At 38.7% G+C, this 18,452-nt stretch overlaps 1 protein-coding gene across 2 annotated transcripts in view; it reads left to right on the forward strand.

Moving 5' to 3' along the window:
• The first annotated feature begins 13,247 nt into the window (after nt 1-13,247).
• Nucleotides 13,248-18,452, forward strand: part of LOC126284117 (ubiquitin carboxyl-terminal hydrolase 21-like) — a 374,932-nt gene continuing 369,727 nt past the window's right edge. For both annotated transcript variants that reach the window (XM_049982796.1, XM_049982795.1), the window contains exons 1-2: nt 13,248-13,516; nt 13,733-13,809. The gene's annotated coding sequence lies outside the window, so the exon portion shown is untranslated. The remainder of the gene's footprint in view (nt 13,517-13,732; nt 13,810-18,452) is intronic.

Below are 18,452 nucleotides of genomic sequence, written 5' to 3' on the forward strand. Positions count from 1 at the left end.
ATTAATAATCAACATTGGTGGCCAAAGACTTCCGGTATAAGACGTCACCTATTGCTCTGCCAATGGCCTTGTCAAAGAGGGTGGAGGAGCATACAGAGGTTCAGGGCACTCTCTTGTCCTTGGAATAGGAAACTGCCCCTAAAGGGGAAAGAATCAGCAATGATGTACGACATGAGGATGCAGAAGGCAGTGGAAACTACTGCATTAAAGCCTCGTAACTTGTATCCACAGGATATGTGGCTTGTAACTGAAGAAATGTCATGATGATTTCTCCACTGGCAAAAGATTCTGGAATAGTCCCCCATTCGAATCTCCAGGAGGGGACAGCCAAGAGGGAGGTTAGCATGAGAGAAAAAATTGAATAATCAATGGAAGGATAACATTCTATGAGTTGAGGCGTGGCATGTCAGAAGCTTGAACATGGTAGGGAAAATAGAATATCTGAAAAGAGAAATGCAAAGTCTCGATCTAGTTGCAGTAAGGGTCAGTGAAGTGAAGTGTAAAGAAGACAAGGATTTCTGGTCGGATGAGTATAGGGTAATATCAACAGCAGCAGAAAACGATATAACGGGAGTAGGATTCATTATGAATAGGAAGGTAGGGCAGAGAGCGTTTTACTATGAACAGTTCAGTGACAGGTTTGTTCTTATTAGAATTAGATTAGATTAGATTAGATTAATACTTGTTCCATAGATCATGAATACGCCACTTCGTAATGATGCGGAACGTGTCAGGTTAATAAAAGATGTCTGTACAAGAAATTACATTACACCAAATATTGCATGACACTAATGATTAAGGTTTTTTTTTTTTATTTTTTTACTTAGTTTATATCTAAAAATTCAGCCAATGAGTAGAAGGAGTTGTCATCTAGAAATTCTTTTAATTTATTTTTAAATGTTAGTTGGCTATCTGTCAGGCTTTTGATGCTGTTTGGTAGGTGCCCAAAGACTTTTGTGGCAGCATAATTTACCCCTTTCTGTGCCAAAGTCAGATTTAACCCTGCATAGTGAAGACATCCTTTGTCCTGGTGTTATAGGTATGCACACTGCTATTACTTTTGAATTGGGTTGGATTATTATCAACAAATTTCATAAGGGAATATATATACTGTGAGGTTACTGTGAGGATCCCTAGATCCTTAAATACACTCCTGGAAATTGAAATAAGAACACCGTGAATTCATTGTCCCAGGAAGGGGAAACTTTATTGACACATTCCTGGGGTCAGATACATCACATGATCACACTGACAGAACCACAGGCACATAGACACAGGCAACAGAGCATGCACAATGTCGGCACTAGTACAGTGTATATCCACCTTTCGCAGCAATGCAGGCTGCTATTCTCCCATGGAGACGATCGTAGAGATGCTGGATGTAGTCCTGTGGAACGGCTTGCCATGCCATTTCCACCTGGCGCCTCAGTTGGACCAGCGTTCGTGCTGGACGTGCAGACGGCGTGAGACGACGCTTCATCCAGTCCCAAACATGCTCAATAGGGGACAGATCCGGAGATCTTGCTGGCTAGGGTAGTTGACTTACACCTTCTAGAGCACGTTGGGTGGCACGGGATACATGCGGACGTGCATTGTCCTGTTGGAACAGCAAGTTCCCTTGCCGGTCTAGGAATGGTAGAACGATGGGTTCGATGACGGTTTGGATGTACCGTGCACTATTCAGTGTCCCCTCGACGATCACCAGAGGTGTACGGCCAGTGTAGGAGATCGCTCCCCACACCATGATGCCGGGTGTTGGCCCTGTGTGCCTCGGTCGTATGCAGTCCTGATTGTGGCGCTCACCTGCACGGCGCCAAACACGCATACGACCATCATTGGCACCAAGGCAGAAGCGACTATCATCGCTGAAGACGACACGTCTCCATTCGTCCCTCCATTCATGCCTGTCGCGACACCACTGGAGGCGGGCTGCACGATGTTGGGGTGTGAGCGGAAGACGGCCTAACGGTGTGCGGGACAGTAGCCCAGCTTCATGGAGACGGTTGCGAATGGTCCTCGCCGATACCCCAGGAGCAACAGTGTCCCTAATTTGCTGGGAAGTGGCGGTGCGGTCCCCTACGGCACTGCGTACGATCCTACGGTCTTGGCGTGCATCCGTGCGTCGCTGCGGTCCGGTCCCAGATCGACGGGCACGTGCACCTTCCGCCGACCACTGGCGACAACATCCATGTACTGTGGAGACCTGACGCCCCACGTGTTGAGCAATTCGGCGGTACGTCCACCCGGGCTCCCGCATGCCCACTATACGCCCTCGCTCAAAGTCCGTCAACTGCACATTCGGTTCACGTCCACGCTGTCGCGGCATGCTACCAGTGTTAAAGACTGCGATGGAGCTCCGTATGCCACGGCAAACTGGCTGACACTGACGGCGGCGGTGCACAAATGCTGCGCAGCTAGCGCCATTCGATGGCCAACACCGCGGTTCCTGGTGTGTCCGCTGTGCCGTGCGTGTGATCATTGCTTGTACAGCCCTCTCGCAGTGTCCGGATCAAGTATGGTGGGTCTGACACACCGATGACAATGTGTTCTTTTTTCCATTTCCAGGAGTGTAGATGTCTGCAGGATGACCGTGGGTGGGCTCCAGCAATTACTCTGACTACACGTTTTTGTGCAATGAATACTTTTCTACTCAACGATGAATTACCCCAGAATATGATGCCATACGAAAGCAGTGAATGAAAGTAGGCATAGATTCTTATCACCAAAATTTGCAATAACCCTAATAGCATACGTAGCTGAACTCAGACGTTTCAGCAGACCATCAATGTGTTGCTTCCAGTTTAATCTCTCATCAATGGACACACCTAAAAATTTTGAAAATTCTACCTTAGCTACAGACTTCTGTTCAAATTCTATATTTATTACTGGAGTTGTGCCATTTACTGTACGGAACTGTATATACTGTGTTTTATCAAAATTTAAAGAGAGCCCGTTTGCTGAGAACCACTTAATAATTTTGTGAAAAACATCATTTACAATTACATCACTTAGTTCTTGGATGTTATTACTATACTTGTATCATCAGCAAAAAGAACTAACTTTGCATCTTCATCAATGTGGAATGGTAAGTCATTAATGTATATCAAGAACAGTAAAGGACCCAAGACCGAACCCTGTAGGACCCCGTGCTTGATAGAACCCCAGTTTGAGGAATCAGCTGTTGTTTTAACATTACACGAGTATTTCAACTTTCTGCATTCTTCCAGTTAAGTATGAATTAAACCATTTGTGCACTGCCCCACTCAAACCATAATGATTTAGCAAACCAAAACTGACAATGATAGCTCAGGTATACATGCCGATGTCACAAGCTGAAGATGAAGAGATAGAGAAAGAATGATAATTAATTGAAACCTTCAGCTGCTGACAGGTGTTGTTGATATTCCTCAATGGGGACAGCTGAAAATGCGTGCCCCGATCGGGACTCAAACCTGGGATCTCCTGCTTACATGGCAGATGCTCTATCCATCTGAGCCACCGAGGAAACAGATGAATAGTGTGACTGCAGGAACTTATCCCTTGCACACTTCCCGTGAGACCCACATTCCCAACTGTCCACAATCTACATATTTAATGTGCCTAATAGATATTTACCCATTCACTCATTACTCATGCACACTAAGGTGACGATTCCTGTAAGGATTCGGGAAACTTGCGCACATTTGCACAGACTATATATGTATGAAGATAGTAACTGTTCTCGAAAGAACAGATACCATTGATGACCGTGCAGCTTCTCTAGAGTAAATGATAATTAATTGAAACCCTCAGCTGCCTACAGATGTTGTTGATATACCTCGATGGGGACAGCTGAAAATGTGTGCCCTGACCGGGACTCGAACCCGGGATCTCCTGCTTACATGGCAGACCCACTATCCATCTGAGCCACCAAGGACAGAGATGAATAGAGTGACTGCAGGGACTTATCCCTTGCACGCTTCCCGTGAGACCCACATTCCCCACTGTCCACTTTTATGTTTATTTAGGAAATCAGACAATCTCATATAAAAGATTTTTTCTAAAATTTTTGAAAATATAACCAGTAGGGCTATTGGCCCATAATTTGAAACATCTACTGGATTTCCTTTCTTGAGCAGTGGTTTCAGTTTTGCTATTTTTAAGCATGAAGGCAAGGTTTGTGATGCCAGTGAGCTGCTGCACAAGTGGGTCAAGGGTTCAGCTAAACCAGACAGCATTTTTTAATAATCACATCTGGTACTCCATCAATTCCACATTAGTACCCTGTTTTCAAGGTTTCTATAACTGATAAAATGTCTTCTGTATTTATAGGTGAAAGGAACAGTGATGTAGACACATTTCTTATGCTACTGGATGGTGGAGGTGATATTTTGTTGTGTTCTTCCAGTCCACTCACTAATTGTTCACTTATGTTTGCAAAATAATTGTTGAAGGTCTCTGCAATTTTTGTTGGGCAAGAAATCGTTTGTTCTTGATAACATACATTTATATTTGTATACTCTTTGGTTTCACTTACTGTTTGATTTTTGATAACTTCCCATATAACTTTAGATTTGTTTTTTGAATTTTAAATGTATTTGTCATTTGCCATTGTTTTAGCTTACCTTATGACATTTTTGAAGATCCTCTTGTAATTCTTTAGGTATTAATGAAATTCGTGGGGTTTTGTTCTGTGTCTTTGTTATATTGTGTAATCTTCTCTTCTCTGCACAAGAGATTCTAATACCTGCTGTAATCCATTTGTTCATTTTGAAGTTAAGCTGATATTTTTGTTTTTTAATGGAAATGCAGCTTCAAAGTATGACATGAAGATTTCCTTGAATTTTTCAAACTTTTTGTTTATATTTTCAAAAATGGTTCTAATGGCTCTGAGCACCATAGGACTTAACATCTAACCTAAGGCCATCACACACATCCATGCCCGAGGCGACCTTAGTGGTCGCGCGGTTCCAGACTGAAGCGCCTAGAACCACTCAGCCACACCGGCTGTCTTGGTATTTTCGCAAGTATACACTTCATACCAGGTTTCTTCACTTAATCTCTGTATAGAAAAGTTTGTTTGTTTGTTTCTGAACTTTTTGTTTCTTTTATAAGGTCCTTTTTCTCATTTGTTTTGCTTGGGGTGTGAAAAACAGTGAACTGTGCATAGTGATCACTGAAGCCAGTATGAAGATTTCCAGCACATAATTTGTGATGTACATTTGTGTTTATTAATATCTGATCAATGGGACAATTTATTGAGAATTAGTGACTGAAATGGTTGTAACTCTTGTAACAGAATCTATGGTGGCTTTTATGTTACATATTTCCAGAAGGTTAATTAAACTTTGCTGGCCTTTTTAGATTTCCTGAAAATCAATATTAAAATCTCCACATATGATCACTGTTTTGTTGGGGATTTTTATAGTATTTAAAGCTGCTTCCAGTTGATGACAGAAATCATTTATGTCCCCATCGGGGCTCCTATACACACAGATGATTATTAATTTTAATGCAGATAGTTCAACTGCAGACGCTTCAAAAACTCTCTCTCCAGCTAACAGGTCAATGGGTTTTATATTACAATAATCAGTACCAGTTTTAACAAATATACATGACTCTCCATGGCAAGATGTAGCTCTCGAGTAAGATGATGAGGGATTGAAGTCTGGAAGTTTGGTGACTGACATTGCATCTTTAGGCAGCCAGTGTTCTGTTATGCATGTTACAGAAGGGTTTTTTTTTAACTCATTAGTAAATAAAATTTCAAGTTCACCTAATTTGTTTTGCAATGATTCAACATTTTGATGAACCAACATGAAATTACAATATTTTTTAAACTTTGGCATATGGGCATATGCAATTGATCATTTACCTTTACCTTGTCAATAAAAGATCATTCAGGTGCACTGGAAGTACTGTTTTCCTTTTCCCTACTGCTCTTATTCTTCTGTTATCCGCTGCAGAATTTTCTTGTGGGTGTGGCTCCCATGTTACTTGTTCAGCTGCTCCAGTTGTTGATCTGCTGTTGGTGTTAGAACTGGTTTTGCAATTCACAGAGCTGTTATTGCATTCATTGTTGTTGCTGTGACTGAATATTGTGGACACCTTGTTTCTTCTTTTGTCATTGTTGATGTTGGTGACAGGTCTTGTTGACATTGTTTCCTTTGGATATTTGGGGGGGGGGGGGGGGGGGCAATGGGACAATTTATTGAGAATTGGTGACTGAAATTGTTGGGAACCAGAACTGTGTTTTCATGTTCAGAAGGCAGTTGACTGGTTTCATTTCTCACTATATTCCACACTGCCTTTGCTTTCTTCGAGAATGTTACCACATTGTTCTCATAACCATTCACTTCACTCTTGCTACAATTTTCTTAAGAATTATAACATATAGCCTAGTGTATGAGAAAAAGAGGATTGTGATTCTTAAGTGCTTCAACAGATCTCTCTTGTTTTCACAGGAAAGCTTTATTCAGTCATTGTCAATGGTTTCCTTTTGGATTCTTTTGATTTACTATGTTTCAGTTTGAGAGGAAAAGCGAAATTAAAATAGTGGAGAAATGTATTTAAGGAGAATTACAATCTTTTGTCTGCACCACCTGCTTCATATACTCCATTCCATGTATCTAATGGTCAGAAATCATTGGAAGTTTTTACATTTTTGCTGCTGTAGTTTCTCTTTCGCTGTATATTTAATGTTGCAACTTGAAGAGAGGGGATTGATAAGGTAGAGGACTTGGACACAATCTTTATCCACATGTTCTAAAGACTGATACAGACAGTTTGTAAATATCGAGTCTAGAGTTGTTTTGGTAGGTTTTTGCATCTTGTGGGGAAAGTCACAGTAATTTTCAGACTGAATGAGCTTGTGAGATTCAATAGAAGTTCCCTCGCCTGTCCCAGAGTTTGAAAATCAACATTAAAGCTACCACAAAAAATTATTACTTTTTTTGTTTTGCTGGAGTTTGTTTACGACTAGTCCAAGATTTCCTAATCTAATTCCCTCTGCATCATCTGACTTAATTCGACTACATTCGATTATCCTCTTTTTGCTTTTGTTGATGTTCATCTTATATCCTTCTTTCAAGACACTGTCCATTCTGTTCACCTGCTCTTCCAGGTCCCTTGCTGTCTCCAACAGAATTACAATATCATTAGCAAACCTCAAAGTTTTTATTTCTTCTCCGTGGATTTTAATACCTACTCCAATTTTTTTTCTTTTGTTTCCTTTACTGCTTGCTCAATATATAGATTGAATAATATCGGGGATAGGCTACAACCCTGTCTCACTCGCTTCTCAACCACTGCTTCCCTTTTGTGCCCCTCGACACTTAAAACTGCCATCTGGTTTCTGTACAAACTGTAAATAGACTTTTGCCCCCTGTATTTGACCCCTGCCACCTTCAGAATTTGAAAAGAGTATTCCAGTCAACATTGTCAAAAGCTTTCTTTAAGTCTACAAATGCTACAACCGTAGGTTTGTCTTTTCTTAATCTAACTTCTACGATAAGTTGTTGGGTCAGTATTGCCTCACATGTTCAACATTTCTACTGAATTGAAACTGATCTGCCCGGAGGTCGCTTCCACCAGTTTTTCCATTTGTCTGTAAATAATTCATGTTAGTATTTTGCAGCCATGGCTTATTAAACTGATAGTTCAGTAATTTTCACACCTGTTAACACTTGCTTTCTTTGGGATTGGAATTATCATACATGTTGCTCACCAGATGGTAGAGTTTTGTCATGGCTGGCTCTCCCAAGGCTATCAGTAGTTCTAATTGAATTTTGTTTATTCCTAGAGTCTTGTTTCGACTTATATCTTTCAGTGCTCTGTCAGACTTTCCACATAGTACCATATCTTCCATTTCATCTACAATCTCTTTCATTTCCATAATATTGCCCTCAAGTACATCGTACTTGTATAGACCCTCTATATACTCCTTCCACCTTTCTGCCTTCCCTTCTTTGGTTAGAACTGGTTTCCAACTGAGCCCTTGATATTCATACAAGTGGTTCTCTTTTCTCCAATGGTCTCTTTAATTTACCTGCAGACAGTTTCTATCTTACTCCTAGTGATATATGCACCTATATCCTTACATTTTTCATCTAGCTTTTCCTGCTTAGCCATTTTGCGCTTCCTGCCGATCTCATTTTTGAGACATTTGTATTTCGTTTTGCCTGTTCCATTTATTGCAGTTTTCCTTTCATTGGTTAAATTCAATATATCTTGTGTTACCCATGGATTTCTACTAGCCCTTGTCTTTTTACCTACTGGATCCTCTGCTGCCTTCACTATTTCATCTCTCGAAACTACCCATTCTTCTACTACTGTATTTCTTCCCTCGTTCTTGTCAATCACTCCCTACTCTCTACAACCTCTGATTCTTTTCGTTTATCCAAGTCCCATCTCCTTAAATTCCCAACAGTTTACAGTTTCCTCGGTTTTAATCCACAGTTCATAACCAATAGATTGTGGTCAGAGTCCAAATCTGCCCCTGGAAATGTCTTACAATTTAAAACCTGGTTCCTAAATATCTGTCTTACCACTATACAATCTATCTCAAACCTTTCAGCGTCTCCAGGCACCTTTCTCATATACAACCTTTTTTAATGATTCTTAAACCAAGTGTTAGCTATGATTAAGTTATGCTCTGTACAAAATTCTACCTGGTGGCTTTCTCTTTCATTCCTTACCCCCATTCCATATTCACCTACTACCTTTCCTTCTCTTCCTTTTCCTACTGTCTATTTCCAGTCCCCATGACTACTAAATTTTCATCGCCCTTCACTATCTGAATACTTTCATTTATCTCATCACAGATTTCTTCAGTCTCTTCGTCATCTGCCAGAGATAGTTGGCATATAAAATTATACTACTGTGGTTGGTGTGGACTTTGTGTCTATCTTGGCTACAATAGTGTGTTCACTATGCTGTTCATAGTAACTTACCTGTGCTCCTATTTTTTTACATTCGTTATTCAACCTACTCCTGCATACCATTATTTGATTTTGTATTTATAACCCTATATTCACCTAACCATAAGTGTTGTTCCTCTTGCCCTAAACTCTACTAATGCCCACTATATCTATTTTTAATCTATCCATGTATCTTTTTAAATTTTCTAATTTACCAGACCCATTAAGTGATCTGACATTCCACGCTCCAATCCACAGAGCACCAGTTTTGTTTCTCCTGGTAACGACATCCTCCTCAGCAGTCCCCACCCAAAGATACAAATAGGGGACTATTTTCCCTCCAGAATATTTCACCCTAGAGGACACCATCATCATTTAACCATACAGTAATATTGCATGCTCTCGGGAGAAATTACGGCTGTAGTTTCCCCTGCTTTCAGCCATTCACAGTACCAGCACAGCACAGCCATTTTGGTTAATGTTACAAGGCCAGATCATTCAGTTATCCAGACTGCTGCCCCTCTTCAGAAACCACACATTTGTCTGGCCTCTCAGCGGATACCCCTCCATTGTGGTTGCACCTACAGTACGGGTATCTGTATCGCTGAAACATGCAAGCCTCCCCACAAACGACAAGGTCCATGGCTCATTGGGGTATTCTGGAGGTATACAGAAAAATTAGTGAGAGAAAAACTGGTACAGAAAAATTTCTCTCACTTATTTGGCATGGGTAGCAGATTATATTATTGACTAGGATACCTTGACTGCTCATTGCCGCCCCCCCTCTCCCCCCCCCCCCAAAAAAAAAATCGTCAAATCTGGAAACTGGTGACTTCGCCCTTGTTGTGCAGTGTCAAGTCTTCTTCAGTGTAGGCCTGCTTGTATTTTCCAGGGATATGTTTCTTTTAAGCTGTTTGTTACTGAATGAGAATAGCGATTCTCATAAATAGTCTCTCTGGCTTTGTGAGACGGCATATGTGTGAATGCATTAAGCAGACCATTATTGTTAAAACAGAAAACAGACTTAGTTCCCATGAGTTGTTAATGTATAATTCGAGTTGTTCCAAATCAGTTCTTGACAAAATCTACAAAATACAATAAAAGAATGAATGTACGTTTCTTCAATTCATGCTGATGATCTAAGAGAAGCTTCTTTTTTCCAGAATGTCATTATATTTGAGATTATAACACTCTCTAGTATCCTTTGCTGCATGGACGCCTGGGTACTGGTCAGAAATTCTGTGTATCACTTATTTTATCTTTCTTATAAAGAGGACTGATATGAAGTCTTTTTCAGTAATATGTGGCTATTTATTGTGAGAGACATGCATGATATACATGGGGCATACTTAATGTCAAATCTTATAGGAATATCTTCAAGACTTGGAACCATGTTTGCACTGATTAGTCTCAACTGTATTTTATTACTGGCAGTGATTATTTCATAATCAATTATTTATCAGTTTAAGGTACTCAGACTTTATTGTGGTAGCATAAACATATATTTTAAAAACAGAATTTAATAATTCGGCTTTCAGGTTGATCCATGAGAGAGTAGATGGGAAGTTTCAATCCAGTCATTGATTGTATGGTTTATCCACAGCTCAGTTAATGAAATGCCCATTTGATATTTACAAATATGTTATGGCTAAATATTTTATATCTTACGTGTAGTCAAATGAAACTACTGTTTTAGCCTACCATTCATGAAATGTGTATAATAAAATGTTCCCTTAATTACAGCCAGTGTCCGTCAGCAGGCTGTGCAATTTTCTTATAACAAGACTTTGCTATGGATACAGGTAGTTTTGGACTTAACCCAAGCAACAGTTCTTCCCATACATAAAAAGGGTTATACAGAAAAAATAGAGAATTACAGACCAGTTTCATTACTGTCTCCACCAGTTTCATTACTGTCTTCTTTTTCAAAAATAATAGATACTGTAATGAAAACCAGACTTATGGATTATTCAAATAAATACAACTTCTAAGCATAGAACAGTTTGCTTTCAGATCTTGACAGAAAACAGAAGGTGATAAATTTGAGGTGCCAGCAATAAGGAGGATTGTGAATAAATTATTTAGGTCATATCTAGAAGACAGAGTACAGACAGTACAGATATCACAAATTTCAAGGAACTCAAATAATATGATGAAACTTATTTCAGATCAAGGAAGTGTGTTAGGCGCAATACAGTTTTTCATTTACATCAATGACTTCCCACTGTGGGTCACACAAGAAAAAAGTGTTATTTGCTGATGACAGCAATGTAGTAATTACAAGTAGGACTCTAGAAATGTTAGAAGTAAAAGCTGAAAAGGCACTAATGGCAGTCCACAACTGGTCAAATAAGAACAACGTAATTCATAGTATAAAAGAGACATGAACCTCTACATACACAAAAGTCCAACACAACAAAACAAAGTATGTAACGAGACCATGGGGTGCGTAATTTGTACAAAAGTTTAAGGTATGTATGTCATTCAACAATTAAAATGGGATGGACAAACAAGGAACTTGGAAACAGAATTAGCACAGCATGTTATGCATTATGAATATTAACCTCAGTGATTAATAGCTCATGCCTAAGAATAACACACTTTCTGCACATACATTATAGCATCAGTAATGCTTAATATTATGGGGTGCAGGGCTCAGAATGTAAAAAATATGTTCAAACTGCAAAAATGAGCAAACACCTCCACATGTGATCATCAAACAGTGATTGCTCGTACCTATACAGAATGAATAAAGCAAAGGTCCAAGCAACTGTTCTACCAAGGAGTCAAGACATATAATAAACTGCCAAATGAGAGCAAAAACATACAGGAACTCTGAAATTTAATACATACCTTAAAAAACATTTACTAAAAATGTTTTTTACTCAGTTAAAGAGTTCATGCAGTATAAAATTATTACAGATACTGGAAGATGGAATATGCTTGTAAGAAACACAATACAATACAGACTTAGTTTATTCCATGCAATTTAATACCAATGTGGATTCCAGAGGAGCTTTAACATTTATTTCTCTTGTTCTTTCTGCTAACGTAATTCTATAATGCAGTTTGTGTGTGTAAAACATATATTAACATGAATTTCTTATGTATATTCTGTTTTGTGTGTTATCTTATGTACCTGACTTATAAATAATGCATATATGTATGTGTAATGACGATATCCATAAAAAGAAATTTGTCTATAGATGAATGAATAAATAAATAAATATCATCTTTCAACAATATTAAATGGCTGAACTCTGTACCTTCACAGGTTCTTAAGTAGAGCAACAAGTCTGTAAATGAGTTTCACCAGAATATCTTGTATGACAGATGCAAATGACTGAAACCAAAATTCTTTTTGGAAACTGTAACACAGAAGCCAGGACAACACTGGCAAAAATGTATGAAATAGCAAAATGCGCAAATAAAGCAAGTAGAACATTAAACTACCACTGACTCTTAAAACACGTAAATGCACAAAAGATTCTAAGGAAATCACAGATCTTTCATTTTTAACTGATGCAGATATTAAATGATTGAAATGCTACTACTGGTGCTAGGCTGATGGATAGTTTCAGAGTTATATTGTCACCCAATTTCTGAACTAAAAACGAACTTTTTTTTCAGAAAGTTACTGAAAAAGAGTAATACTACTGTTGGCACATGGGTGCATCTTGTCGCTACAACACAACAAACTTAACACAGAGAAAACAGGATTTAATAAGGCACAGTTCTATATACTTATTTTGACCGCTTTCATGATCTGTGATAATCATTCATTCACACAAGCGAATCTCATTACCAAGTTGGAAAGTAGCAAGAGGAAATCACTCTAGAAAAGATTAAACTGATACGTAATTAACATTTCTGCAACATACTCTAGGGTCAAATTTAAAGACGGTAATGGTTTCTATTTTGGTTCTGTCCTTCACTTGCCGTGCTATACTTCACTTTCAAGTGATTAGAGATTTAGTTAACATAAATTTTATTTTTAAGGGTAAAAATGTAACTTTTCAATGTATATAAATTCAGTGTTGTTTGTGAATTCTTGCAGTATGAAACTTCTTTTTTCAGTAGTGTACTACAAGTCCTGTGAGTACACGCTTTTTACAGAATTTTAACTCGGCAAATCAGGACGTATATGCTGTTATTACAGCTACACTTCCTATTTTACGTGGTGATACGGGAAGATATTTTATGAATAACGTCATACTGGTCGGTATCATACAACTGATATTTTACCCGTATCGTTTACTATCTGTATGACTCAACCTCACTGACTGTCATCGATGTTTCACCTTCAGTTACGTAATATCGTGTCGATACGAGCAGTCTGGCCAACTAGCGAGTCTACATATTTGCCGATGTGACGTCATGGCACTTTAAATGGAAACAGGGTGAAGCTTTCCGGGCTCCGGCAATACTGTATATAAATAAAAGTATGTTTCTACGCGTATCGTTGATGTAACTTTAGTGTTAAGTGTATTGTAGTGTCCTTATGATTCGCGTTGTACAGTATTAATCTCGTGGAATATCCGGCTAAGTTAAATTTGCAAAGAAAAAAAAAAAAAGCAAGTGGAGCCATCGCTTAGTGGGTGCTGAATAATTTTCCACAGGTAAGCAATATCTACACTTAATAGTGACATGAGCGTGTAGTAATATATTAGGTAAGTATTGCTAATTATTTCATATAGTCGCCCGTAAACACTGCCAAAATTTCGCAACTCTAAATTACAGAATTGCGCCAACTAACTTTAAACGCCCATCGTGAAATTCCCGAGACGATAGCTTTTTCACGCTTCTTAGTTATTTCCTAATCAATTTTGTTTCAGAGAATCACCTGTCTCCTCCATTGATGCTTTTCTTTGAATCAGAACAGCGCAGAAAAGCAAAATTCTCATGAAGGCTGGTGAGTATCAAATACAGGATCAAAATATGTCTTCCAACTCATTATTAGAGCTTTTGACAGCTGTGTGTAAATACCTTTGTTATCATAATAATAGCTTCATATCTTTCTCCCGTTTCGAGTTTGTTGCATTGGATCGTAGCTATATATATTCTGTACCACCGCGTTCTTATGTATGTCATTGCCAATTGTATCTATTTATTGGATCTTCTACGTTGTCGGCATGGAGACAAGTTCGAAGCGAAGCCTTTTCGGTTACTACTGTGTATTAGTCTGTAAAAAAATGAGATGTTTGTTAAAGGAGTAAATGTAATGTCTTTCTTTCGTAGACCCGTCAATTTTTCTCCCTTGACTCCTAGTCTTGTAATCTTATTTCGCAGCAGACTAAAACATTTCAGAACGTCGCAATTATTACAAATTTCTCCTGGATTTTGTTTTTAAATAAGTGCTTCGAGTAATATGCCTTGACGTGTGTTTTGGACCCATAGAATATAAAAGTAGCCAGCTACTATGCAAACGAATTTTCATCTACTTTTTCAATATGTTGCACTCATATAAAATAAATCTAATTACTAATTTAAGGTCGACAATTTCTAGGGTATGTCATAGTTGTGAATTACCAAATCTGCTGGCACCTGTTACTATTGTGACAATACATGAAAATTTAAAAACATTGTGCGCATTATGTTTGTTTATGTGATCTGGGTAGCATACTTTTTATTTTGTTATCATACTTATCTGACTTTTTGAGATTACTGCCACGACTTTTGTGAACAGGCGTACGTCAGATTTCAGACGTTTTTATTCGTAAACGCTTCCTAATTTTAATTTGTACATTTTGATTCTTAAGGTTTTACTGTTGTAGATAAAAATTAATTTATGGAACCTCTAATATTCAGTTTGGTGATTATCTTGTGGATTGAGAAGCTGCTTTAGCTATATTTAATCACATCGCAACCGGTTTCGTGGCACTGGAAACCACATCACGTCAGGTGACATGTGGATAACAATGAATTATCTAATTTTATTGTTAGTAAATTTTTATGGACATAGTTCACAACATACAGTAATAGGATTACAATTTGCACTGTTCTAAATGTGTACTACGAGTAAGAAGTATGTTTCTTATCTCTCGTACGAGATGTGTAAATACTCTGTGTGTTAAAAAAAATCGTGAGTGTGTTAAAAAAATCGTGATTCTTTTCTTCCCCGATTCTTTCCTTAGGATGTAACAACTTTTTTAATGTGTTGTAGAAGTTCAGGATTATAGTCATCGATTAGCAAGAAATAGCATGTTTGATGTTTATATTTCAAATTCCCCGGTTCTGAAACTTCAGTCGAGGAAATTTGCCGTTTTCCTGGGGCGTTTTAAATCGCCATTTTAATGTTCCTGTTTCTTTTGCTGTGTGGCTCCTACTCAGTTGACGAAGGTTTTCCTTTCTGATTCGCTGTGCGCAATAATTTTACCACCGGGTGTTTGGTGTGACTAATAATCGTTAATCCTGAAAGGGTGGTGGTAAAGTGGACCATAAGGTCGCAGGATCTAAAACCAGGTCAGGTACAAGGATTTATCAGTCTGCCTTTACGTAGCCTTAATCTCTCGGTGATGTGAAGCGCCAGTAATGACAAGTGGTTCGGTTCCATTTCCGCTGTAGGACTTCTGGGGTAGGTAAAGTGCGCCAGGGCTGCCGAATCGGCGATTAATTGAAACAACTTGCAAAGCAGGCAGCTGAATAACCCTTTTGTGGGACTCCAATCCCACCATGTCATACAATTTTACCTTAATTTCTTGTCACAAAAGGGATCATAATCTGTCCATGGCCGTTAAGTTAGTTCGAAACTTAAGTAGCAGGTGGTAACACGGGGAAAAATTTTATGACTTATGACATCAGTGTTTGTCAGGACAGAATTAGTGGAGTTTACTAATAGCCATGACATTTACGCGAATGTACACGGGCATTCTTATATTCCAGTGTTTTCTTACTGTAAAGTTAACCGTAAATTCTCTGTTCTATCAGCTAGGCTAGACGTACAACATCTCAGGAGTAGGACATTTGCTCTTGAAGCCTTGAAATACAACAAAAAGTATTTCATATAATATGTGAGACCTGTGGGTAGCAGCACTTACTACTTCTTCCAGATCACTAACCCTTACTGTGCCATTGGAAGATAATTGCCCAAGATAATAGGAGCCCTCTGAACGATAACGTGCCATGAGAAAGTCATTTGTTGCGTATTTTTATGTAGGGCGTACAAGATCTTGTTTCCCGCTGTCAGCTGGCTGCATTGGCCCATACTCTCCTGCGAACATGTAGGGAGCAAGCGTGCATCTGCAAGGAATGCAGAGGCGGTGGCAGCTGGGTCATTTCTATGTCATCTCACCTAGAACTCCGTGCTTGACTCTCTCGGATTTCGTTGAAATTTTATGTGAACATTCGCACGTCTCCTCTATGAACATTGTCGAAGTTTAACGTTCGTCAAAGTAATACAGGTCAAGATGTAAAAATGTAGTTACTTGTTTGACTTTTGCGCGACGTTTCGCAGAGCAAGAGTGAATTTCTGGTGACTTAGAGCTGTTATAGCTTAGGCTATATGTTGTGGAAAGAAATGGGATCCGCCACCTTGTACAACATTATACGGACTCTTAAGAATAATAACGGAAAGATTTTTACAAGCGATATTCAGACCGGACATTTTACGCAAAAGCGCCCCCCAAAAAATTCAGTGTTTAGTTTCATATGTCTCAGGGGTTAAAGACACGATGAAAGTGAACCAGCTTGTAAAAACCTAACAATTCAAAGTTCTCAAATTTAAACTTTCATTTATGCACCACTTTCCAATACAGAATAAATTAAGTCCAAAGTTGAAGATTTTGTACTACAGTAAAAAGTGCAGTATTTTCGAACTCATTTTGCAAAAAAACTGTATTCTATAAAACTCTTCAAACTGGACTCGGTTGCAGAAGGATGATATGTGTAAAAAGGTGAAAATAGGATACGTTCGACTCTTCTTTTATAAATAACGTTTTCTGTCAAAGCTTCAAAACCAGTTTCATTCGAAACAACATGCCGTACTCCCGTCCCTCCCCAACAACAGCGGGTTTAATTAGCCGGAAAATCGCGCTGCGACAGAAGGCATTATAAACGTGAAACTTTGGACACTACAGCTTAGCAGCATAAGGTTTTCGAATGTCAACTATCATCTTGTACTGCTTCCCTAATTTCTATAAAATAACTTCAAACTTAATTTTCATAAAAATTACGAAAAAGATGATATTCAATTTGCTTTTAGAAAATCAATTTTCCATTACTGGTTTCAGACAAATCACGGCTGGTAAGAGCCTGTTTTCGGGCGTCGAGAAAATCATGTTCGATTTTCCGATGTACGCTAACAATACTTGGAAATGTATAAATGGAGGGACTGTGCCACGGCAACAGGCGACATTACAGCAACCTGTTGCCCGTTTTTCGTTGCATGTGGTTTTTATTTTTGAACTGACAAGTAATATCTGACTATGTTGTGTTGGTCCATGCTAACATTGTCACTGGCCATTCAAGAACATGAACTGACAGTCCCATTCCGCAAATTCAGCCTCAGATTGGTTTCTTCATCCAGGTTCCCAAGCCCGTGTTTTATTTCGTAATTTCGGTGCCTTGTGGTTGTACCTGTCTGCTTACAAAGCCATTAGGTAAGTACCTTACCTTCAATTCTTAAATCTGCAGGAGTATCTCAAAGAGATTGCATGCAAAAAGTAATATCAGTTTTGATTTTATACTTCGAAGCATTGCAGTTTACGCTTTTAGAAATTTTTGATCCACTTCCTGTCATTCATTTTCTGGAAATTGACACTGTTGGCCAGATGATGATATCGAAGTAAATGAGAGCGTTGAAATGGAGGTGTTGTTACGGTACCAAAGAAGCATCCTGTGTTCATTTTCAACAAGATAAATTAGCCGGACCTTGAGGATGCATAAATTTTATCAGAGCATCATTTTGTTCCATTGATATGTCAATAATGTTGCCGATCCACCATTCATTATATTACGTACAGGTAGTGTAACGGCTAGGTAATAACTCCGTCACTTTCAAACTTAGCGTGATCGTGCTAGATACTCTGCGAAGAAAAATTTGTGCTATTAGTACATTAACCGAGCTCGAGTCAAGTGTTACAAATTAATGATGGGTACAAATTGCTAATAATCTCTCACACCGGCAACAATGCTGCTTTCTCACCATCTTATTTCTTGAAACTTTTTTGCTCTCTTGGGTTTCCTGTTTTGGAACTCGCTGTATATATATTTGATGCCTTGTACATTTCGGTCGGAAAAGTTGGCGTCAATATTTGATTTGTTGATTGCCTTTGTAGGCTTGTGCGAGTAGCCAATCGCATGATTGTACCACCTGTCTCATCGGCTGTGCCACCAATCTCATCATACGGAGATGGCTAGTGCCAAGAAGTTCCATTCCGTTTCAGTATTGAAATCGTTTTTGTGACTACACAAATTCTGATAATTTGCAACTGCAGTAATATACTTGGGTGCTCTTGGTTTGAGTCGACAGTCGACAAAAAAGTATCATGTTGCAAGTGATTTGAAATAATGCAACAACTAACAGTTTGCAACATCCCTTCGTCGACATAATAAGCC

Source organism: Schistocerca gregaria, chromosome 8 (assembly GCF_023897955.1).
Source record: "Schistocerca gregaria isolate iqSchGreg1 chromosome 8, iqSchGreg1.2, whole genome shotgun sequence".
Taxonomy (NCBI): domain Eukaryota; kingdom Metazoa; phylum Arthropoda; class Insecta; order Orthoptera; family Acrididae; genus Schistocerca; species Schistocerca gregaria.